At 41.8% G+C, this 24,877-nt stretch overlaps 1 non-coding gene across 1 annotated transcript; it reads right to left on the bottom strand.

The window, feature by feature from the left end:
- Positions 1 to 2,811: 2,811 nt before the first annotated feature.
- LOC132014770 (U6 spliceosomal RNA) lies at positions 2,812 to 2,914 on the bottom strand. Its single transcript, XR_009403412.1, has one exon. It is a non-coding gene; the product is annotated as a U6 spliceosomal RNA (small nuclear RNA).
- Between the last annotated feature and the right edge of the window lie 21,963 nt (positions 2,915 to 24,877).

Below are 24,877 nucleotides of genomic sequence, written 5' to 3'. Positions count from 1 at the left end.
TGTTCATTCCAGAATACATACATATATCAACTCATTCTGTTGTACACTGTAAACTAGTATAGCATTATATATCAATTATATCTCAGTCTAAACAAGGAAACAAGAACCAGCTCTTTGAAACAAGAAAATCTGGTAATGATTTAAATAATTTAAATAATTAAAAAATAATAATTTTAAAAATAATTTAAAATCAAAGGAATAATTGGAAGATAGAGTCAAAGGATTCCCCTCCCAAGGAAATAACAATAAAAACCTCAAAGAAAAAGATAATAGGAGGAAAAAAGACACAGAGGATCAATCCATTCCACTAATAAAATATCTAATAAGGGGGAGCTTCACGAGCCAAGGAGACTAAATGAAAAGGGGAATATCTGATGTTTTATTTCCATTATATTATTTTTTATGTCCCTTCATGTCTTAAATATGTCCTAATTTTTAAAGACCCAGACTCTGATATATCACTGTGAAATCTGGGGACACCAAGAATAAGAGAATTTTCTAAATTTTTCAGAAAGCAACAACTGGTCACCCACAGGAAAAAATAGCTGCCTTCTCAGCAGCTAATTTCTGAGGAAAAATAGTTTTGAATCAAGGGTGCCATACAAACTCTATCAAGTGAGAATGGGAAATGGTCATTTTCCTTTTATGAGATGCAAGAACTCACAGAGTTTAGATCGCACTATTTCTGAAGAATTTACCTGAAGCTGAACACCAAGACAGAGGATGATGAAGATCTAAGAAACCATGTCACTAACCAGGCATTTAATGAAAGCACACGTCAAGGTGACCCTTGAGGAGCTATTCTGAAAAAAAACATCAGTCCATGTTAGAATGTGAAACCAGACCACTCCAAGGGGACACTGTCCAAGAGAGAGGAGAAGGAGAAGAAAAAATCCAATCAACAGAATCAATAAGATACGCAAATAACAGTGAATAAGGCCCATTATTTTCCATTCACCAACAAGAATAAGAGAGAAAGCAATCAGAAAGTAGGGAAAGAAGTCAATTAAAACTCACAATTCAGGGGCGCCGGCATGGTTCAGTTGGTTAAGTGTCTGCTTTCTGCTCAGGTCATGATCTCAGGGTCCTGGGATCAAGGTGTGTCCGGCCCCCTACTCAGTAGGGAGTCTGTATTTGCCTCTCTCTCTACCTGCTGCTCCCACTGCTTGTACTCTCTCTCTCTCAAATAAATTCTTAAAAAAAAAAAATCACAATTCAAATATACAGCTACCAAACTGGAGTGCGGTTCTGAACAGGATATAAGAAAGAAGACATTCGACCTTGATGCCTAGAACATTTCCCTTTGGGAGGTTCAAGTTTCATGACAACGAAACCACAAAGAGGTATGTTCGAAGCACGTGACAGGGCTCTGTGATAAACCACTCATGACTCCTAAGAGTAAACACTATTTTTTTTCTATTTCAACACATAGAAGCAACCTATAGACAAAGTTAATTATGATTACAACAGAACATAAATTTATCAACACTGATATCATAAAGGTTAAAAAACAGTGAACAGAGGTCAGGGAGGGAAGAAATGTGGAAGAAAGGGCAAGGGTGTTAATATTCTCATCAAAAAAAGAGCAATCATGAGAGCCTTTGAAAACCAATGGAATAAGACATAATTTTTAGCATATTTACCATTACAAAGAAGCTAAAAATAGAAATACAAATATACAAATTGGAACAATGCAGGAACTTAAATCCTCACCCACAATAGCAGAAAATCAATATTTAATATCCAAAGTTGACAGATCAAGAAGTGGCGATGTAAGAAGGTAATTTAGAGATGCATTAGGTAACCGCTAACAGAACTTACAGCATAAATGATTAACGGTGGCTGCTTTGGGAGAAAGAGGCTGGGAGTGAGGAGCACTGATGTAGGGTCTTTTTTCATTATAAGTTGTTCTGAGCTGCTTGAATTTTTTAGCTACGTGCTCTACGGCTTGGATTAAAAAAATACATTTTAAAAGTCTAAATTATGGTATTTTACTACATTTACAGAAAATAATTTAACAGGGACTCTAAAAACTCTAGGCCTCTACTAAGTACCTATTCTCCACAACTGTAATGAAATAAAACTGAGGTTCAAAATCATGTAGATATGCTTTTTTTTTTTTTAAAGATTTTATTTACTTACTTGACAGAGATCACAAGTAGGCAGAGAAGCAGGTAGAGAGAGCGGGGGGAGGCAGGCTCCCTGCTGAGCAGAGCCTGATGTGGGGCTCGATCCCAGGCCCCCGGGACCATGACCTGAGCTGAAGGCAGAGGCTCTAACCCATTGAGCCACCCAGGTGCCCCTGTAGATATGTTCTGAGATACGGATATGCCTTTGTGAATGAAAAATAATACCATTTTCCAAACAGTTTCAATGTTGAGTTTCATCTTTTTATTTAAAAAAAAAAAAATTCTTATTTATTTACTTGACAGAGAGAGAGAGCAAGAGAGCCCAAGCTGGGGAAATGGCAGAAGGAGAAGGAGAAGTAGACTCTCCACTGAGCCGGAAGCCCCACATTGGGCTCGATCCTACAGGACATGAGCCAAAGGCAGACGCTTAACTGACTGAGCCACCCAGGTGCCCCCTGATTTTAATTTTTAAAATTTTTGATTGAAAACATATGATGAAGACAATGGCTCCTCCCTACCCAAATATTTAATTAAACTAGATCTTTTTCCCCCGCACAACTTCCTGTGAATTTACATGGTCCTCAAAGTTTGGCAAAATCAAAGAAAATATTTCACTCTGATTCCTAAGAGAGGCAATAAAGGGAATGGAGGTGGGGGAAACTGCACTTTGTTTATTTATTTATTAAATAGGGCAGGCTTCATGAATTTGCATGTCAGCTGCCGCAAGGGCCTTGCTAATCTTCTCTGTATCATTCCAGAAATCTGCACTTTAGAACATTTTTTAATATTATTGTGCAAATACACAGTTTAGAATTTTTCAATGTGATATCCTTATTTTTAAATTAAAAAGAAATCCCTGTATAATTAAGACACAGTGTTATATTAGTTTCGGGTATCACAATATCTTATTTTTTCAAAGGAAGAGAAGGAGTCCTACGTCTGTTTTTGTTTTTGTTTTGTAATGAATTAAAAAGTAGTTTGCAAGTTGAAGGTTTCTTCTTACTTCAAATAGGCCGATCAGAATGTAACCTCATGATACTTATCACAGGGTGGGTTTTCCAGAAGCAGATACTGAAATGAAGGTTGGGGTTCGAGATGTTTACTGGGGATCAATAGTGATGAAAGCTTGTGGGAAGAACTGGGCTGAGGGAAAAAGGAGCTGCAGGCTTCATAAAGCCCCTGGACTGGTGGGGAACTATAGAGCACGCAATGCCTAGGAAAATTGTCCCTCAGTGGGGGGAGCTAACTGGGTCTCCATATTACCTCTAGACGCAGGTTGTCTAGGGCGGCCATGGTTTTAGGCCCAGCTGCTGTTTGCAGCCTAGGGAGGCCCTGAAGGAGACATCACCTGGGAGCTGTGTGGTGATGGACCTCTCCACAGCTCAACGGGGAACCTTCCTTGAGCGGGATATAGGTGGCCCATCTCCGGGTCCGTCTTCCCACTGACTGGTGATAGTGTGATAGCCAAATGCAAAAAAGCACCCATCTTGTTACGGAGAAAACACATTCGGTAAACAGATCTTGGGGTTAGCTGTTCCAGGCCCCCCAACAGCTGCGGGAGATGGCCTTGCCAGTTGTTCTAGCCATCCTTGCTTTTGCTCAAAAATTACTTTCGCATGTACACCACCATGTACTTCGGAAACATCCTCTTATGGGCTTCTGTTGACTTTGCCTCCTTGGGCTTTGGATCTTGACTCTGCATATGATGGCAGAATTTTCTTGGCTTAGTCTCCTCGGATCCACCACCTCATCTTGGACTGTTGCAAAACTGCATGCAACCCACCTCACCCGAACAGGAGGCAGAAAGCTGCAGATCGCCAGATGGGTTCTGGAGCACCCCTCCCCATGGCCCCATGCCCCCAGCTGTCAGGAGCCAGGCCTCAGACATGCATGACACTGGGGCTGGGCAAGTCTGAGACCTGAACAAAGACAAAGCAAGACTGCCCTCAGTGAGAAGCGGCTCTAGAGTTCACTGAGCCAACCACCCGTTCATCAGTTGTTTCTGCCTGCAATCCTGCTTAGGGGAACAACCACCCCCTTTCACAGGCCCATGGGTCAGTGAAGCTGACCAGCCCAGATGGCCCGAGGTGGTCCTCTGTCTCAGGTCTAGCCAGACAGATGTTCTGGATGCAGCCATTGGGTCAGAAATGGACACTTGATCCATCCAGAGCAATAAAACGCTCTTGCAAGACTCATTATTGTAAGGGATGCTATCTCTCTGTGGACAGTGCTCCATGGAAGGCTATGTGAAACTTCAGTTCAACCACACTTGAAATGGGCATTTCAGCCACAGGAGCCAATAAGTTCCTAACTATGCCTAAACTAGTTTGAAATGGGATTTTCTATTTGCACCCCAAAGAGTCTGAACTAATACAAAACCTATGACAATCTCCTCACTGAGTGTTGGTATAGCCAATTTGACGGCGAACTCACCGCTCTTGCTGGCACCAGATCAAAAGCCTCTTTGTAAGTTCATCCTTTATTCCCATGGAGCTGTGGCAGGCAGAGGCATTCACCCAAATATTGTATCTACATCGGTGGTTCTCAAACTTGGCAGCTCATCAGAATCAGCTGGGAAACTTGAAAACTGGAGATTGCTGGGCCTCACCCTGGGTAGAATTCTGTAGAATTCTGATTTTACAGAATCAGAATTTCTGGGTATATTGTGTATGTGTATTTTTAAAAAGCTACAGAGATGATTTTAACCCCAAATTTAAAAGCTACTGATACCCCCGGGGCACCTGGGTGGCTCAGTGGGTTAAAGCCTCTGCCTTCAGCTCAGGCCATGACCCTAGGGTTCTGGGATCAAGTCTCACACTGGACTCTCTGCTTGGCAGGGTGCCTGCTTCCCTTCCTCTCTCTCTGCCTACTTGTGATCTCTGTCTGTCAAATAAATAAAATCTTTAAAAAAAAAAAAAAAGAGCTACTGATCCCATAATGCCAAGTAATTATTCTGTTAAATGTAATAAACTGGCCAGCTAAAATACAGCCATGTACACGTCTCCTACACGTTTGTGTCATATTTTCTACAGATCTGGTCCTTAAGTTCAACAAGCAAACAGGCATTCCTAAGGAATTCCTTAGGCATTCCTAAGGAAACAGCAGCAGCTTGGTGGAAGAAAATTGGGAGTGGATGAAAATGAAGAAATGGATTTACCATGCAGCTAATAAACTTGAAGTTTCATTAAACTTGAAGGCTCCTCATGGGAAGCACCTGTATGTTTTTGTAGATGGCCATATGTTCTTGTAAAATTTATAGGTTTTTAAAAAATTTATGTGTGTAACCACACATGGCTGGGGCCAGTTTCTTTCCCACTACAGCTTCTCCTCAGTCATAGTTCTCCTTGTGTTGGGTTCTACAGGAGGAGCCATGGGCATTTTGGATCATGACTAAGGAAGCTGATGGGGTTACATCTAGTTTTGGCTGAGTGGGATATTTATGTGTTTCACAGACTCTTCTGTGTATAGTTTAGTTATTTATAGCTGCCTCCCTACAGGAAGAATTGTTAGTAATAGTTCTAACACCCAGTCTCCCAACGGAGCCCACCTTGATAAGCGAAGGTAGAAGGTCTGATGTGACCATCATAATATGCCCCAACATGAGGGGCCCCTGAAGACAAGCTGGTCCATGAGTGTTAACCATTCAGAAAGTATGTAAGATTCGCTTCTCCAACAACAAACCTCTGAAATGCCTTGAAATCCTATAGCTTGCAAGTGAAAGACACTTGAGAGAAGGTTTCCTAAAATTGATAACATTCCTAAAAAATGTACCAAGAATAAGAGGTGAAGCCAACAGAAATCTTTCCACACTATCAATCACAAAAAAAAAAGAAAAGAAGAGAAAAGAAAAAAATCATTTCACTCAGGGCAACAAAGCAAAACAAAAACATCATTGCATCTGCCATGATGACTCACCACCAATCCATTATTGGATTGATCCAATCCAAGAAATTCTGATTCCTCTCTCTATTCTCTCTGTAGAAAGCTGGACAAAATCACCGTTGCAAGAATGGGCCATCAAGCATATGCAGATGAGGATTTTATTGAGTCATCTATCAAATAGCTAAGTAGTAAATATGTTTTTTCCTAAATTTGGAGATCTTCCCAGAGTTTATCAGGTCTAAGTGTTTTGCTGTTAGGGTGGTCATTTACATGATGATTCTGAGAGAATATTCAATGTCATGTCTGAGAGTGTGAATTACTTAAAAAGGGTCTCCAACGAGCGCCTGTTGGGGACCCTTCGGCTCAGGTCATGATCCTGGAGTCCCAGGATCTAGTCCCACATCAGGCTCCCTGCTTGGTGGGGAGTCTGCTTCTCCCTCTGACCCTGCCCCCTTCTTGTGTTCTCTTTCTCTCAAATAAATCAATTAAAAAATATGTATATATATATATATATATATAGAGAGAGAGAGAGAGAGAGAGAGGGTCTCCAAGGGGTGCCTCAGTGGCTCAGCGGGTTAAAGCCTCTGCCTTCGGCTCGGGTCATGATCTCAGGTTCCTGGGATCTAGCCCTGCATCTGGCTTTCTGCTCTGCAGGGAGCCTCCTTCCTCCTCTCTCTCTGCCTGCCTTTCTGCCTACTTGTGATCTCTGTCTGTCAAATAAATAAATAAAATCTTCTTTTAAAAAATTGTTAAATAAATAAATAAATCATATAAAGGGTCTCCAAAACTGTCTGAGCTGCAGGTCCACAGATGCTCCCTTGGTTGGAAGTGACCACCTCGCCCCTGTGTGTCAGCAGTGGGTGTGATATCTTCTCATGTATCTGCCCTCTACCGCTTCCTGAGTCTCCTGAAAACTAAATCTGCTGATTATTAAGTCAGCAAATGTGCCATTGATGGATTTAATGACTCTGTAGAAATGAGTCAGTAATGACTCTGAAGGAATGTGTGTGGCCAGACAGATAAATAATACATCATTTAAAGGTTTCTGAACTCTAAGTGTTTTAGAAGAAGCCATTCCTTAAAAGAAATTAGGAAGGAGAATATATCATGGCCAGGGAGAGAAATACATAAACAACCAATATGATTAATCATGCTGAATGAAAGGTAATTTGTTTTGCTCTTATTTTGCTGTATTGAAAACACTCCAAATCATTGTCATGTGAAGAGGTGATTAAGTAGGTCTCATCTCACAGATCTCGTCTGGCCTGGCTCAACATAACTGCAGAATCCATTCTCTCTTTTTCAGCAAGGGCATTGCTGCAAATAGGATGGCACACGGTTTCATGCACAGAGCATATGGAGGAAATGGTCCAGTTTCTTTATTATAAACACGCCCAGGCTTCCATGCATGCTGACTGTCACCCCAGGTTTAGCTCCTTATAGGCACGAAGGGAGAAATCCATCCTGTGCTGGCTGATGGGCCCCTGTGTCCTATGCATCTCGTTTCCAGCACCACTCTGAAGAAACTCAGTATTTACAATGCAGCATTTAAAAACTGTTCATCTATGGGCACCTGGGTGGCTCAGTTGGTTAAACACCTGCCTTCAGCGCAGGTCATGATCCCAGGGCCTGGGATAGAGACCCATATTGGGCTTCCTGCTCAGCGGGGAGCCTGCTTCTCCCTCTCGTGTTGCCCGCCCCACTGCTTGTGCTCTCTCTCACTCTCACTCTCAAATAAATAAATAAAATCTTTTTTAAAAAATAAATAAAATAAATAAACACTGTTCATTTAAATTCTCTGCTCTAAGTGCCTTTAGACATACCTTAGATTCATGGGACAGTAACAAAGTTTATTAAAACAACAACAACAAAAAAACTGTAGCCATAACAGTTTAGTAAACACTGGTTTATACAAAACTGAACTGATTTCTTTATATATCTGCAGCAGGATTTCTCAGAGTTTTTAACAATGAATCTCTAAGTGCAGATCACAAAAGAATGCAGTTTGCAATGCTTCCCAAATTACTTGATCATAAAATGTTTTTTTGAAGAACCAGTATTACAGGGACCATAACTTTGGGACATGCTGCTTTGGACTAAAATAAAATGACATAATGGACTATAAATGCTTTATACAACATAAAAGCTAAACAAATTATATGATACCGTGGCGATCACTATTATTATTGTTATTACTAAAATTACTATGCTCTTGGGGTGCCTAGGTGGCACAGTTGGTTAAGTGCCCAACTTTTGGTTTCAGCTCAGGTTGTGATCTCAGGGTCGTGAGATCGAGCCCTGCATGTCAGGCTCTACTCAGCAGAGAGTCTGCTTGAGATTTCTTTCTTCCTCTTCTTCTGCCCAACACCCCCCCCTCCCCGCTCACTTGCGTGCGCGCGCTCTCTCTCTCAAATAAATAAATAAAATCTTAAGAAAGAAAAAAAGATTACTGCTCAAAGGAAACAACTGATTCTCTCTTTCCTTTCTCCTAAGGGCCATTTAATCTGTAGAGATCTGAAAAAGAGACAAACTAAGACAAATACATTTACTGGTATAATTTTCTGCTGTGATAGTTTTATTTTACAAAGAGGTTGAGAAAATTATACATGCTTCAGTTTTATTTTACATGAGGTTGAGAAAATTGTACATGCTTCTAGCTTCTGTCTACTGCCTTGGTAGCTTTCATGACTTTTTTGAGTTTTTTCACTGCATTTATTACAGAACAGTGACTGTCTGGGCAATCTCTATCAAAATTCCCAGTGGCATTTTTTTGAAGACATAGGAAAATTCATCATTCATCCTAAAAGATGGAATCTTAAGGAGCCCTGAATAGCCAAAACAATTTTGAAAAAGAAGAAGAAAACTGGAGGACCCACAATTTCTGATTAAAAAAAAAAAAATCATAGGCATGCCTGGGGAACTCTTGATCTCAGATTAGTTCTTGATCTCATGGTCATGAGTTCAAGCTCTGTGTTGGGTTCCATACTGGAGTTTATTTATCTTACTTAAATAAAAAATTTAAAAATTACAGAGCCACAGTAATCAAAGCAGCATGGTACTGGCATTAAGACACATGAATAGACAAACGCAATAGAATAGAGAGCTCAGAGGGGTACCTTGGTGGTTCAGAAGGTTAAGTGTCTGCCTTCAGCTCAGGTCATGATCTCAGGGTCCTGGGATCGAGCCCCACATAGGTTTAGCAGGGAGTCTGCCTTTCCCTCTTCCTCTGCCCCTCCCCACTGCTCGTGCTCTCTCTCTCTAATAAAGTAAATTAAATCTTTAAAAAAAAAAAAAAAGAACATAGAGATCAGACATGAATCCTCACATATACGGCCAAATGACCTTTAACAAGGGCGGCAAGATCAACCGAGGGGGAAAAGACAGTTTCTTCAACAAATGGTGTTAGAAAACTGGATGTGCCCATACAAAAGAATAAAGTTGGACCCTATACAACAATTAAATAAAAATGGATTAAATCCCTAAACATAAGACCTAAAACTATAAAACTCCTAGAAGAAAATAAAGGAAGAAATCTTCATGACATTGGATGTCACAAGGATTTCTTGCTTATCACACCAAAAGCACAAACAACAAAAGCAAAATAGACAAATGAGACGACATCAAACTGAGAAACTTGTGCATCAAAGGACATACTAATAGAATGAAAAGGCAACCTATAAAATGGTAGAAAATATCTTCAAATCATTTACCTGAGAAGGGATTTATATCCAAAGCATATGAAGAATGCCCCCAGGCATGTGGGTGGCTCAGTCAGTTAAGCATCCAACTCTTGATTTTAAGTCTTGACCTCAGGGTTGTGCGTTGAGCCCCAGGTTGGGCTCCACATTGGGTATGGAGCCTACTTAAAAAAGTAAATAAATCTGTAAAAAGAAACAATTAAAAAAAAACACCCACAATTCAACAACAGGAATCAACCAATTAAAAAATTGGCGAGAGATGTGATCAGACATTTCTCCAAAGATGACAGTATAAAAATGGTCAACAAGAATTTGAAAAGATGTTCAACATCACTAATATTCAGAGAAATCCAAATCAAAACAATAAGATATCATCTTATACCCATTAGGATGAAAGAAAAAAAGTACCAGAAAATAACAAGTGTTAGTGAGGGTGTGGGGAAATTGGAACCCTTGTGTATTGCTCGGGGTTGGAAGGGGGGACTATAAAATGGTATAACTGCTACAGAACAGAAATTAAACTAAAAGAGAACTACCGGGGCACCTGGGTGGCTCAGTGGGTTAAAACCTCTGCCTTCAGCTCAGGTCATGATCCCGGGTCCTGGGATCCAGCCCTGCATTGGGCTCTCTGCTCAGAGCAGAGCCTGCTTTCCCCTCTCTCTGTCTCTGCCTGCCTCTCTGTCTACTTGTGATCTCTGTCAAATAAATAAATAAAATCCTTAAAAGAAAAAAAAAAAAAGAACTACCATATGAGCCGCCATCCTATTTCTGGTTTATATCTAATAGAATGGAAAGCAGGATCTTGAAGAGATATTTGCATATCCATGTTCATAGCAGCCCTATTTACAACAGACAAGATGTGGAAACAGCCCAAATATCCATTGACAGATGAACAGATATACAAAATGTGATACATTAGGACGCCTGGGTGGCTCAGTTGCTTAAGTGGCTGCCTTCCGCTCAGGTCATGATCCCGGGAGCTTGGAATCAAGTCCCGCATGGGGCTCCTTGCTAAGCGGGGAGTCTGCTTCTCCTTCTGCCTGCTGCTCCCCCTGCTTATGTTCTCTGACAAATAAATAAATAAAATCTTTAAAAACAAAAAACAAAAATGTGGTAAATACATACCATGGATTGTTAGTCAACCTTAAAAGGGAAAGATATCCTGTCTATGCTACAACATGGATGAACCCTGAGGCTGTTAATGCTAAGTGAAATAGGCCAGTCACCGAAATACAAATGCTGTATGATTCCACTCGTATGAGGTATCTAAAGTAGTTAAATTCAGGGGTGCCTGGGTGGCTCATTTAAGTGTCTGCCTTTGAGTCAGGCCATGATCCCAGCATCCTGGGATCAAGCCCCACATCAGGCTCCTTGCTCAGTGGGAAGCCTGCTTCTCCCTCTCCCCCCTGCTTTTGTTCCCTCTCTCACAGACCTGTGTCTGTTGAATAAATAAAATCTTCAAAAAAAAAAAAAAAGTAGTTAAATTTATAGAAATTGTAAGTAGAAAGGTGGTTACCAGGGTCTGGGGGGAGGGGGCAGATGGGAGGTTGCCTGTCTAATGGGTACAAAGTTTCAGTTTTGCAAGATTAATAAGTTCTGGAGATCTGTTTTACAGCAATGTGAATATTCTGAAAACTATTGAGCTGGATATTTAAAAATGGTTAATATGGTAAACTGTGTGTTATATTCTATTTTACCACACAAACACAAAAGAACAGCGACTGTCCTAGAACTACTCACAGATGAATCGAGGTCATTTACATCCAGACATTTTTCGTGCTTCTTCTGTTTACCTTTCTTCACTTCTGTTCTAACCAAATGTAGATATTCTTTTTAAAAATTTCTCTTAAAGCCAGAATTCTTAAGAGATTATAAATTGACTATACAGGTGTGTAAAACAAAAGAGCTAAAGTGAGAATTTCACAATGGGTCTGAAATGGTTTTTTAATTAAACTTAATTTAAATTAAATTAATTAACATACGAGGTACTATTAGTTTCAGAGGTAAAGTTTAGTGATTAATCAGTCTCATATAACACCCAATGCTCATCCCATCACGTGCCCTCCTTAATGCCCGTCACCCAATTACCCCACCCTCACACCACCTCCCCTCCAGCAACCCTCAGTTTGTCTCCTATAGTCAAGAGTCTCTTATGGTTTGTCTCTTATGATTTCATCTTATTTCTCCCTCTTTTTCCCTACGATCCTCTGTTTTATTTCTTAAATTCCACATGTTTTCATTTGAAATTCCCTTTCCTTTCCAATTTTGCAGTTGGAGATTGAACTCATCAAGTAACTGCTTGGTCATCCACCGTCTGGGAAGCCCTTTGCTACCCAGGACTCTGCAAAGCATTCAATAGACTAGAGTCTCAGAAGCTGGGCCATCTCCTTAACACCCCCAGTCCATGAGCACCCACAATCCCTCTCCTTCCAGTGAAGGTATGCTTAGATATTGTGTGTACAGACTCATACCATCTTTGGCCTTTATTGTCCCTAGAGGTCAAGACAATCTGTAGTGTCAGGCTGGGAATCCCAGTGTCTTATATTTTCCACATTTGGGCAGCCTTCAGAGTCTTGGGAGTCACTGCAGTGACAGAAGCATTGGCACAGACACTGGTCAGAAATGCAATACAAGGGTCGCCTGGGTGGCTCAGTGGGTTAATCCTCTGCTTTTGGCTCAGGTCATGATCTCGGGGTCCTGGGATCGAACCCCACTGACAGGAACATTTTCAAATATTACAAAAGAAAGTATTAAAATGAAGACCTAAATTCCTATCACTCAACTTAAGGAATTTTTATACATAGTGACAACCATGTATTTCTTCTATTCTCCCACTTTAAAAGAATATATATTTTTTATTTATTTACTTATCTCAGAGAAAGAGAGAGAGAGAAAGCAAGGAGAGGAGCAGAAGGAGAGGGACTAGCAGACCCATACTGAGCATGAGCCCCACACGGGACTTGATCCCATGATCCTGAGATCATGACTTTAGCCAAAATCAAGAGTTGGACGCTTAAACCACTCAGCCACCCCGGCACCCCTCTCCCACTTTTAAATTTATTTATCTATATATTTATTTTTGCTGGACTATATTAAAGCAAATGCAAGACATCACACTCCCCTACAATACTTTATTAGAGAGGATAAGGAAGTTTTTCATAATCCCACTGCTATTATTTTTTTTTTAAGATTTTTATTTATTTGACAGAGATCACATGTAGGCAGAGAGGCAGGCAGTGACAGAGGAAGGGGAAGCAGACTCCCCGCTGGGCAGAGAGCCCGATGCTGGGCTCGATTCCAGGACCCTGAGATCATGACCCGAGCTGAAGGCAGAGGCTTTAACCCACCGAGCCACCCAGGCGCCCCAATCCCACTGCTATTATTATACCAAACAAAATCAATAATAAACCCCTCATACTACCTAATAACAAGTTCTGAGGCTCCACTTCACCTGTCTGGGTTCATTGGCACAAAGGAGGGAGCCAGGACACATTCGTCTGACACCTTAGTCTCTTGTCCCTTCCCCCTGCAGACCCCTCCCAGGCTAGCCTTACCTGAGCTCCTCAGGAAGCCTCTTTCCCAAGGTGGTACTGACCCCACCCACTTCCTTAGAGCCAGAAGGGCAAAGCAGTTCATGGGAATGTGTGTGTTTGTGTGTGTGTGCACATGTATGTGAACATGGAAAAATATACTGGTTTTAGTTTAATACATTTATGTTACTCCACATTATCCAGTTAACCTGTGTTTTCCACAGGTTATTTTCATGGTGCCACATAAACGGTGGACCACAGTTAAAACAAATAATGGGAAATGAAGTATCTTCTCCAGTGACAGGTGCAATATTATATGCTCCTGATTTATAAGCCCTCCTCAATTTTTCTTGAAAAAACAGCAAAAGAACCAACTTAATTTTGCCAATAATTCAGTCACTTCTTTTTCGGTTTACAAATCCCCTTTTTGGGGTAATAGCTCTGTCAGTTCAGGACTCTGGCCTTCTCTCTCCTTTTACTCCGGACAACATCTGGGGCCAACGAAGGCAGAGGCAGGAGGTAGAGAGGAGCAAGTGGGTCCATGCTGGCCTCTCCTCAGGAGACCATCATCCCATCCGGCCTCTCCTCAGGAGACCATCATCCCATCCGGCCTCTCCTCAGGAGACCATCATCCCATCTTGGTCCCTGGTGCATCTGAGGCTCTGTTGCTGGGGCTTCCTCTCTCAGATCCATCTGCCTCTTCCCTCTCCCAACCACAATCTCCCTTTGGACTGTCTCAGACACATCTGCTCCCCACTCAGGCTCAGGAAGTTGTGTGTGCTCTCCTGGAGTGCACTGGGGCATCAGGCATCTTGAAACTGGGGGGGTAGAGTGAGCTGTGTCTAATTCTCTCCACATGGAACTGCCCCTGCCCCACTGTGACAATATACTCTGGGGCTTTGGGGTGCAGCTTCTCTTAGGGGCTTGGAATCTTCCCAGGAAATGCTCTAAAAGTGAGAAATAAACATACACATCCTGAAATCCCCTAAAATATATCTATGGGTTACTACTACCCTCACTCTAGTTTTTAGTTCAACAAGAAAAGCTTTTGCAAATGTGTCTGAACATTCTTTTTCTGCTCTCCCTTCTTTTCAAAGCTTTTCCCCATATCTTTTTTTTTTAAGATTTTATTTATTTATTTGACAGAGATCACAAGTAGGCAGAGAAGCAGGCAAAGAGAGAGAGAGAGGAGGAAGCAGGCTCCCTGCTGAGCAGAGAGCCCAATTCTGGGCTTGATCCCAGGACCCTGGAATCATGACCTGAGCCGAAGGCAGAGGCTTTAAACCTCTGAGCCACTCAGGTGCTCCGCTTTTCCCCATATCTTAACTGGAGTTCTTCCAGAAGTGAACCAGGAAATAAGACAAGAGTGTGATCCCAAGGGAACACCAATAAGAGGGGTAAGAACAGGAAGCAGGAAAGGGAAGCAGCCGCTAAAGGGTGCCCTGTAGAGTCAGTTCCCACTGTGAGTGTCTGGAGCTTCACTCTGCTGGGGAAACTGAGAGCAAGGAGAAAGCACATGCCCCAGAATTTACTTGCCTGAGGAGGGATGAGGGAGCTGGTGTAGGAATACACCAGGTCTCATTCGTCCTTGGTGGAGGGCTACTCCAGGGGGCATTAATTCAATATATCAGGCAGCAAAGGAGGCTCTGGTTGAAGGAGAAATTTCCCAAGGATGGAAATGTGGATGCTGGATTTCTATGACCAAAAACAAAAAACAAAACAAAAAACAAAAACCCAAAACCAAACCAAACCAAACCAAAACAAAACAAAACCTGCTTTTACATTATTATATATATTTTTAAAGATTTTATTTATTTATTTGACAGACAGAGATCACAAGTAGGTAGAGAGGCAGGCGGGGCGGGGCGGAGGAAGCATGCTCCCTGCTGAGCAGAGAGCCAGATACAGAGCTCCATCCCAGGACCCCTGAGATCATGGCCTGAGCTGAAGGCAGAGGCTTAAACCACTGAGCCACCCAGGTGCCCCTACATTATTATATTTTATGGCAAAGTTTCCTAACTGGTCTACTGCAGCCCACTGTTGGGCTTCTCTCAGCTCTTTTGCAGCTGAGTGGGGGCTGGGGCAGATGCAACGTAAGGACCAGTCAACAGTTGTGAGCAGCTTTACTGGGGCTGCAAAGCTTATATGTTCAAGAAAATAACAGCCCCTAAAGATGTCTGCCCCTGAATCCCAAGAACCTATGCATATCTTACTTTACGCACCTGAAAAAGGCACCTTGCAGTTATAGAGTTTGACATAGGGAAGGTATCCGGGATTATCTAGGAGAGCCCAGCACAATCATGGGGTCCCTTTAAGTGGGAAGCAGGAGAGTTGGAGTCAGAGTTGGAGGAGATATGAGCTTGGAGGGAGGTGGCCATGGGGCAAGGAATGAGGGTATCTTTCAGAAGCTGGAAAAGGCAAGGAAATGGATTCTACCCTACAGCCTTCAGAGAAATGCAGCTTTGATTTTAGCTGCATTTAACCCATGGCTTTGGGGTAAACAATTTGGACTTCCCCTGGTCTATATTAGCACCCTTAATGTGAAATGGGAGTAGAAAAACAAAGAAACTGCCAAATATTGCCGCGAAGATCTACAAATTTGAGGGAAGAAAAGCATTTTTCAAATTTCTTAATTAAGGAAAAAAACATTTTAAGACACAAGAATCTGATGCTCTAACCGTCTCCCATCTTGTTTAGGACTGATTCTGTTTTGCGTTGGGACGTAGACACTTGACAAGCCTTGGTGATGGCCAGCTGACACAGAAACCAACCATAATACCAATCACTCTGCCAGCTGGGATAAGCTCTGGGACATTAGACACTTCCTAGGTTTGCATAAACAATGGGAAATACACAGGGTTAGGAACCCCAGAAGCCTCTGGTTCTTTTGGGGGGCAGCTCGAATAATCACATTTAGAGAAAGCTAAAACTTTTTTTTTTTTTTTTTTTTTTTTTTTTTTTGACAGAGAGAGATCACAAGTAGGCAGAGAGGCAGGCAGAGAGAGTAGGGGAAGCAGACTCCCCCCTGAGCAGAGAGCCTGATGTGGGCCGCAATCCCAGGACCCTGAGATCATGACGTGAGTGGAAGGCAGAGGTCTAACCAACTGAGCCACCCAGGTGCCCCTGGAAAAGCTAAAACTCTCAAAAGCAACTACTAAGAATCCCCGGGGAGTACAACAGACGTGCATTTTCTTGCATAAGCTACAGTTTAAGCTGAGTACTAAAACACCAAAAATCCGATGAAACAACAAAATATATGAGAAATGGAGTGAATTTATTATGTTAACTACAAAACCTACCTGATTATTCTTTCTTTACTCATATCTTGCTGAAACAAAATTAAAACAAGCAACAGGAAAAGAAATGGTTTTATACTTATAATAAAGTTCTTGAAGAGAAAAAAGTTATTCTTTTTGAAAGAAAAAACAAACTCCTCCTTCATAAACACAAATATTGACAGGATAAAAGCAGTTTCTTGGGTGATCAAACGGTTTCTAAATAACAACTCAAACTGTCAAAGGATAATTAATGCCTAATATAATGTAAAGTCATCCAGCTAATACATTTTGCAAATTGCATTTTTCAAGGATAATGGTCTATAAAAATTCCATGTCTGAGATTTAGTCTTAGAGAATTAATCCAAAAATACAGCCAAGGCTATATGTTGAATATTTTAACTGCCATAGGATTTATAGGTGCAAAATATTCTACCTAAATACCCACTGATGAAAGAATGCTTAAGAGGGATGCCTGGATGGCTCAGTCAGCTAAGTGTCTGCTTCGGCTTGGGTCATTATCCCGAGGTCCTGGGACCAAGCCCCACACAAGGTTCCCTGCTCTGCAAGGAGTCTGCTTCTCCCCCTCCCACTCCTCCTGCTTATGTTCTCTCTCTCTCTTATCTCTGTCAAATGAATAAATAAAATCTTTAAAAAAAAAAAAAAAGAATGCTTTAGAAAATTATGGTAGAGGAGCACCTGGGTTGTTCAGTGGGTTAAGCATCCAACTTTTCGTCTTAGCTCAGGTCTTGATCTCAGGGTCATGAGTTCAAGCCCCACATTTGGGTCTGGAGCCTACTTAAAAAAAAAAAAAATGGAAAAGAAAAGAAAATTATGGGAGAGTAATAGGATAAAAAATAGGCTAAAATAATAGTAATAGGATAAAATGCTAATCACCCATTCAAACTCATTTATTCTTGGGGCACCTCTGTGGTGAAGTGTCTGCCGTGGGCTTAGGTCACCATCCCAGGGTCCTGGGACTGAGCTATGTGGCAGGCTCCCTGCTCAGTGGGGAGTGTGCTTCTCCCTCTGTCTCTCCCCCTCTCCCTACTCATGTTCTCTCTCTCTTACACACTCTCTCTCTCAAAAAAAAAAAAAAAAAGTAAAATCTTAAAGAAAAAAAATCACTTCATTCAAAAATATTTTTTGAGTGTCTACTGTGTGCTAGGTACTAGTCTAAGCATAGCGCTAGGGCAGAGAACAAAACACAAAAACCTTACCCTGCACAGACTTTACGTGATTATGAGGAGGGACAGACAGTAAACAAAACAGCTAGTTAAATATATGACATGTGTAAGCAGGGCTGGCTTCTCAGGCTTGTGACAGGGTCCTGTGCCCCGAAGGGACTCCCACTTGCTCTAATGCTCTCTGGCAAGCTTCTTGACTTTCTTTTCTTAAAAGGATTTTATTTATTTATTTGAGAGCGAGAGCCTGAGCAGCGAGGGGCAGACAGGAAGAAGGAAGGATCTGAGTAGACTCTGCACTGAACACAGAAGCCCCATGTGGGGTTCTATTCCCCCAACCTCGAGATCATGGCTTGAGCAGAAACCAAAAGTTGAATGCTTAACCGACTGAGCACCCCGCCCCCCGGCACCCTAAGCTTCCTGAAATTCTTTTTTTTTTTTTTAAGATTTTATTTATTTGACAGAGATCACAAGTCACAAGTAGCCAGAGAGGCAGGCAGAGAGAGAGGAGGAAGCAGGCTTCCCGCTGAGCAGAGAGCCCGATGCTCAATCCCAGGACCCTGAGATCATGACCTGAGCTGAAGGCAGAGGCTTAACCCACGGAGCCACCCAGGCGCCCCAGCTTCTTGAAATTCTTAATAATTTTTTAACAAATGTTCCACATTTTTAATTTGCATTGGGCCCCAACGATTGTATTTCAGAATGAAATACAGCAGGGTAAGAACAGGAAGTGGGGAGGAGGTTCCAAGTTGGGATTGGATGGTCAGCCCCAAGCATCACTGTTACTGTATTTGAATGAGGAAATAAAGGATGTCCTGATTATAAAAAATATCAATATCATGGAAAAATGCTTATTGCATTGTTGTTAAGTTAATAATTGCTATTGACTAAAACAGGTACGCTGGAGCTTTTGGATTTAGGACAAAAGTCCTGGAAACATCCTTGGAAACGGTTCTCAGTCCCTCGCTCTCCACATCCGCGAGTGCCGCCAGCCTCATGTTCATGTACAGGACCCAAGCAGTCCCAGGGAATTGAGCACCTTCCTGTATCTAGTTTTTTTTTTTTTTCTTCTTAAGGTTTTATTTATTTACTTAACAGAGAGACACAGCAAGAGAGAGAACACAGGCAGGGGGAGCGGGCAAAGGGAGAAGCGGGCTTCCCGTTGAGCAGGGAGCCCACTGCAGGGCGCGATCCCAGGACCCTGAGATCACAACCTAAGCCGAAGGCAGATGCCTAACAACTGAGCCACCCAGGTGCCCCCTCTAGCTAGTTTGTTAACCAGAGTCACCTACTCAGGTTACCTGTTTCTAAACTTGCCCTCTAATCTATTCTTCACACAGCAGTGATAGTGATTCTTTGGAGACCTAAAGCAGATCCTGTACTTCTCTCCTCAGAACCCGTCAATGGATTCTCATTTCATTCTAATTAAAAACCAAAAATCAGGGTGCCTGTGTGGCTCAATGGGTTAAGCCTCTGCCTTCGGCTCAGGTCATGATCTCAGGGTCCTGGGATCAAGCCCCGCATCGGGCTCTCTGCTTGGCAGGAAGCCTGCTTCCTCCTCTCTCTTTGCCTACTTGTGATCTCTCTCTGTCAAATAAATAAATAAAATTCTTAAAAAAAAAAAAGACTTTATTAAAAACCAAAAATCATTAAAATGTGCAAGGCCCTACACGATCATCTCCACTCTGACACCTACTGTGGCCTCATCTCCTGTCCTTTCCCCTACTTCACTTTCCTCCCGCTATTGGCTTCCTTATTGTTCAGGGAACATATCAAGTATGCTCTTACCTCAGGACCTTTGAACATGCTCTTTACTTTGCTTGGGGCACTCTTGGAGTAGCACATGGTTCTATCCCTCACTTCCTTAGTGTCTTTGCTCAAATATCACTTTATTAGGTGAACCTTTCTGGTCTCTTTATTTAAAATAGCAACTTACCCTTTTGACACCCTAATATTCCCAGTCCTCCTCTCCTGCTATATTTTATTTCATAGCAGTTTCCACTTCTTAATGTTACCTATTTATTTATTGTTGCCTACACACACACACACACACACACAAGAATATAATCTTCATGAGGGCAAGCATTATGTCTGTTTTCTTCACTGTGTGTTTTACATTGTCAACCTGGAAAAACACTGTCTGATACACAGTAGACACCATAAATAGTAATCTGAATGAATAAATCAAATTAACGTGAAGCAAAGTACATACTACTATTACAACTATATAAAACACATGCCTAAGTGAATAAATTCAGTGATGGAATAGCTATGCTAAAGTACTAGGTTATAGGTTATTTTAAAATTGTCTTTTCTGGGGTACCTGGCTGGCTCAGTCAGTGGAGCGCACAACTCTTGATCTCAGGGTTATATGCTCAAGCCCATAGAGATGACTTAAAAAACAATAATAAAATTCTCTTTCTTGAATTTTCTTTGAAGTAGTTGAACAGTTATATTCATTTTTAAAAATTACTATTAACTGCACATCATAAAAAGTATTAAGATATTCTAATGCAGTAAATACTAAATCTAATGTTTCCTTGTAAGACTTTTCAAAGCCTGGTTACTAGATTTTACCTGAAGTGATAGGGATGCACAGTAAGCAGACATGTCTTAATCCCCAGGGATGTTAGTTGTCTTGTGATTGCAAATCTCCATGAATTGACCACATTTTAAAAAAATAAACTTTTTATTTTAGAATAGTTTGAAATTTACAGAAAAATTACAGTGACAGCATAGAGAGTCCCATATACTCTGTACTCAGCTTCCCCTATTATTTATATCTTATGTTAACAAGCCACATTTATCATACCTAATGAACCAGTATTGATACATGGTAACACGAAATCCCATGATTTATTCAGATTTCCTTAGTTTTTGCCTAACGTCTTTGTTGTTGCTGTTCTGGTATCCCATCCAGGATACATCGCATTTGGTCATCCTGTCTCCTTAGGGCCCTTTTAAGGGCTGTGACAGTTTCTCAGACTTTCCCTGTTTTTCATGACCTTGACAGTTTGGGGAGATCCTGACCAGGTGTTTGATAGAATATCCTTCTGTTGGGATCTCTCTGATGTTTCCCCATGCTTAAACTGGGGTTATGGGGGGCGCCTGGGTGGCTCAGTGGGTTAAGCCTCTGCCTTCAGCTCAGGTCGTGATCCCAGAGTCCTGGGATTGAGTCCCACATCGGGGCTCTCTGCTCAGTGGGGAACCTGCTTCCTCCTCCTCTCTCTCTGCCTGCCTCTCTGCCTACTTGTGATCTCTGTCTGTCAAATAAATAAATAAAATCTTAAAAAAAAACTGGGGTTATGGGTTTTTGAGAGGAGTATCACAGAACATGCCATTCTCCACACATCATATCAAGGGTACATGTGATCAGCTTGACTTACTGCTATTGAAATGAACTTTGATCACCTGGTTGAGAGAGTTTTCATTATGAGTTATTTTTACTTAGCAAAAAAGAAATGATAATTTCCCTTAAAAAAATCTTTTGGGTTTTTTTTTTTTAAAAAAAAGTTTATTTACTTATTTATTAGAAAGAGAGGGAGAGCACGTGTGCCCAGAAGCGAGGTCGGGAGGGGCAAGAGAGGGAAAGGAACAAGCAGACTCCTTGCTGAGTCCTGAGCCTGAAGAGGGGCTCAATCTTATGACCCTGAGATCATGACCTGAGCTGAAATCAAGGGTTAGATGCTTAACCCACTGAGCAACCCAGGCACCCCAGAAAAAGAGTATCTTTTGAATCACTGCAGATTAGTCCTGTTTGGTTAGCTTCTTTTCTTGACATGTTTGTGGCACTTACCATGTACTAGGCACTGTTTGAGGTTGAACAAAGATTAACTCATTCTGACCCTGCAACAACCATATGAAGCCCATATGAAGTAGATACTACTCTCCTATTTTACAGGAGAGAAACTGTAGCCACAGAAACAGGCACAGAAAGGTTAAGTAACTTTTCTAGGATTACACAGCTAGTAAGCAGCTACTAGTGTTCTTAACCACTAGACCATACTGTCTCTACACAACAGGAGAAAACTTATCACCATAAATGGAATACATTAATTCTTTAAAAGTTATATTTTTGCAGTATATAGAACAATGAGATCTAGTGCCTAAAGTAACCTTTTAATTGATACAGATCTCTCCTGAAAGTCAGTACCAACTCTGGCCCACCTACCACACCCAAGCTCAACCACCCAAGGATACTCCTGCCCTGTGTTGACTGTGGACCATCCAGCTGTCCACGGAATTAAGCCCAACCCTCCTAGTATAGCACTCTCGGTTTCCCTCCACAGTGTCCTACACACAGCACACTCTCTCTGAAGCAGGCCACTAGCCATGCCCTTAACACACTGCTTTCCCTGCTGCTGCCTTGAATGCCTTTCTCTCTGCATCTTTCTAAACCCTCTACAAATCACTGACCATGAGCCTATGGAAACCTCTTAACTCCCTAGAACAGAAATAACTTCTCTCTCCTCCTTATTCCCAGCAGACCTTGTCCCTGGACCACAAACTTGCCTCATTCTGCCTTCGAGTTCTGCACACATTTAATATCCTCTATTAAAGTCTTAGTTTCTGGAGGCCAGGTGCCTTATCACATGGCAATAATGCCTGCCAATAATGTCTAATTGAATCAACCCGGTTTCTAAAAATGTCAACTTTTTGATTGACTCACCTACTACTTGCTTCTGAGGGGCATTATCTGTCTATACATCTATTCTTCCAATATTACCAATAAGACTTCACTTTGTCCTCATATTTTATACACGACTTTATTTATTACAACTAACAGATCAATAATATATGGTTAAATTCTTAGGTCAGGGTTCCTCCTCCTTGTCTTTCTGACTGAGATGCTAAATGCATCTCTATCTCTGAAATGATGGGAGACTTGGTTTAGAATTGCTCTGTCGCTACTGGTTTGTCACCTTGAGCCGGTGACACAAACCTTCTGGGCTTCTCTCATAGGGTAGTTGTGAGGACTGATGAGATCAGGAATAGCAACACCTGACAGAAACAATACTGAGTGTTAAGAGAGGTCCAGGGGTGGGGGTGCCTGGGTGGCTCAGTGGTTTAAGACCCTGCCTTTGGCTCAGGTCATGATCTCAGGGTCCTGGGATTGAGCCCCACATTGGGAATCTCTGCTCAGCAGGGGGCCTGCTCCCCCCACCCCCTGCCTGCCTCTCTGCCTACTTGTGATCTCTGTCAAATAAATAAATAAAATCCTTTAAAAAAAAAAAAAAAGGAGGGAGGTCGGGAACTCTGTGTGTTATGTGTAGAACATACTCGATCTTCACAACAGACTTATGTCACTACTCATCTCCATTTTAAAGTATGGAAAATGGAAGCACAGAGAAGCTAACTAGCCTATCTAATGCCACACAGTGGGTGAGGAGGAAAGCTTAGCATTTGGACCCAGGATGATTAATCCTAAAACTAAAACACGCTCTCTCTCTCTCTCTCTCTCTCTCTCTCTCGATGGTTGATGGAGGAAATACATGTAAAAGAGTACCTGAGACTAGTGGTGTCTTTCATTTATTTAGGTCTTCACAAAGAAAACAATTCAGCCAATACTGAGTACCTAATATATTCAAGGCTTAAACAAGATTCACAAGCAAAGCCAATTCAAACCCTGATGTGAATATTGAGTTTCTTCTTTCTGGCTTAAGATCCGTTTCAACACAGTTTTCACCACAAAGAAAGCATAATTCCTACATGAATGACCAAACTTCACTATTTACTGCTGCAGGAGACATGGTAAGCACTGGGCCTTAACAGCTCATTAAGGCCGATGCCTGTGGCCTACAGCATCCAAACTCACACTCTTCAGGTATGTTGTGGCTTCTCATTGCACAGACAAAAGCCCCCATGTGACACCTTTATGAGACCTAAAAATAATTACTGGCCCTAGGATATAAATGAATGGAGATACTGAGTCCCTTTAAAAGCCATCCAAACCCAGAGAGTAAATTCTAGCATTGCTAACTGAATCCTGGCAATTGTTTATGATCCTATCAGTAGAATGTATGGACCTCTCAAAGAGGGTGCTAGGGTATCTAAGGGACCATGAGCTGTAGAAAAAATGTTGGTAGCTGCTAAATAATTACCTCCAACTCCAAGGCTATCTTCGCTTGTACCAGTTAAAAGCTGGAGAATGTTAGTTCTTTTGGTCTCCCCATAACCAAATCTGTGACTTTGGTAGAGACCTGTGATTCTCCAGCAGGTTTAAGTATACCCCCCAGGATGAGTTTACCCCCACGTCACCACTGGGAATGGGCTGATACTGATACCAAGTGGGTAGAGGCCAGGGATGTCACGAAACATCTGACAATGCACAGATCAGCACCACAACAAAGAATTCTCCAGCTCAAAATGTCAATAGTGCTGAGACAGAGCAACTCTGCTCTAGCCCCATGCTCTATTTCTCCATTCTTCCATCCAATGCTGAGAATCCATAATCGAGTGAAAATTTAAAATCTTCCATGGTTTTGCCCAGTGCAGACATGTGGACTTTCTGAACACTTTTTCCATCCCCCTTTGGCATGGAAGCTGCATATGTCCTAGAAACTGGGTGGCGGGAAGGACAAGTCATAAATACACACTAGTTCTCCTATTTCTGTGCCTATTTTTTCCCCATGTCCTGTTTTTAATTGTTTCCTACATCAGCATTATGTCTCATCTCAGCAAGGGGCGATCAAGGCTTAAGTAGAAGAGGGATGCCAGGGTGGCTCAATGGATTAAGTATTTGCTTCAGCTCAGGTTATGATTTCAGGGTCCTGGGATCAAGCCTGAGTTGGACTCCCTGCTCAGTGGGAGTCTGCATCTCCCTCTGCCTCTCCCCCTGCTCATGCTCTTTCTCTCTCAAATAAATAAATAAATAAATGAAATCTTCTAAAAAGTAAGAAATAAAAAATTCAGAAAGGGCTTGAGTAGAAGAACCCAGTTTAAAACTGCACATGAAATGCATGATTCTAGGGGTGCCTGGGTAGCTCAGTTGTTAAGTGTCTGCCTTTGGCTCAGGTCATGATCCCAGGGTCCTGGGATTGAGTCCTGCATTGGACTCCCTGCTCTGCAGGAAGCCTGCTTCTCCCTCTCCCACTCCCACTGCTTGGGTTCCCTATCTATGTCTGTCTCTGTCAAATAAATAAATAAAATCTTTTTAAAAAATGCACGATTCCAGGCTCA

The sequence above is a fragment of the Mustela nigripes genome, chromosome 3, assembly GCF_022355385.1.
Source record: "Mustela nigripes isolate SB6536 chromosome 3, MUSNIG.SB6536, whole genome shotgun sequence".
NCBI lineage: Eukaryota > Metazoa > Chordata > Mammalia > Carnivora > Mustelidae > Mustela > Mustela nigripes.
This window is presented reverse-complemented; position numbering and strand designations above follow the sequence as displayed.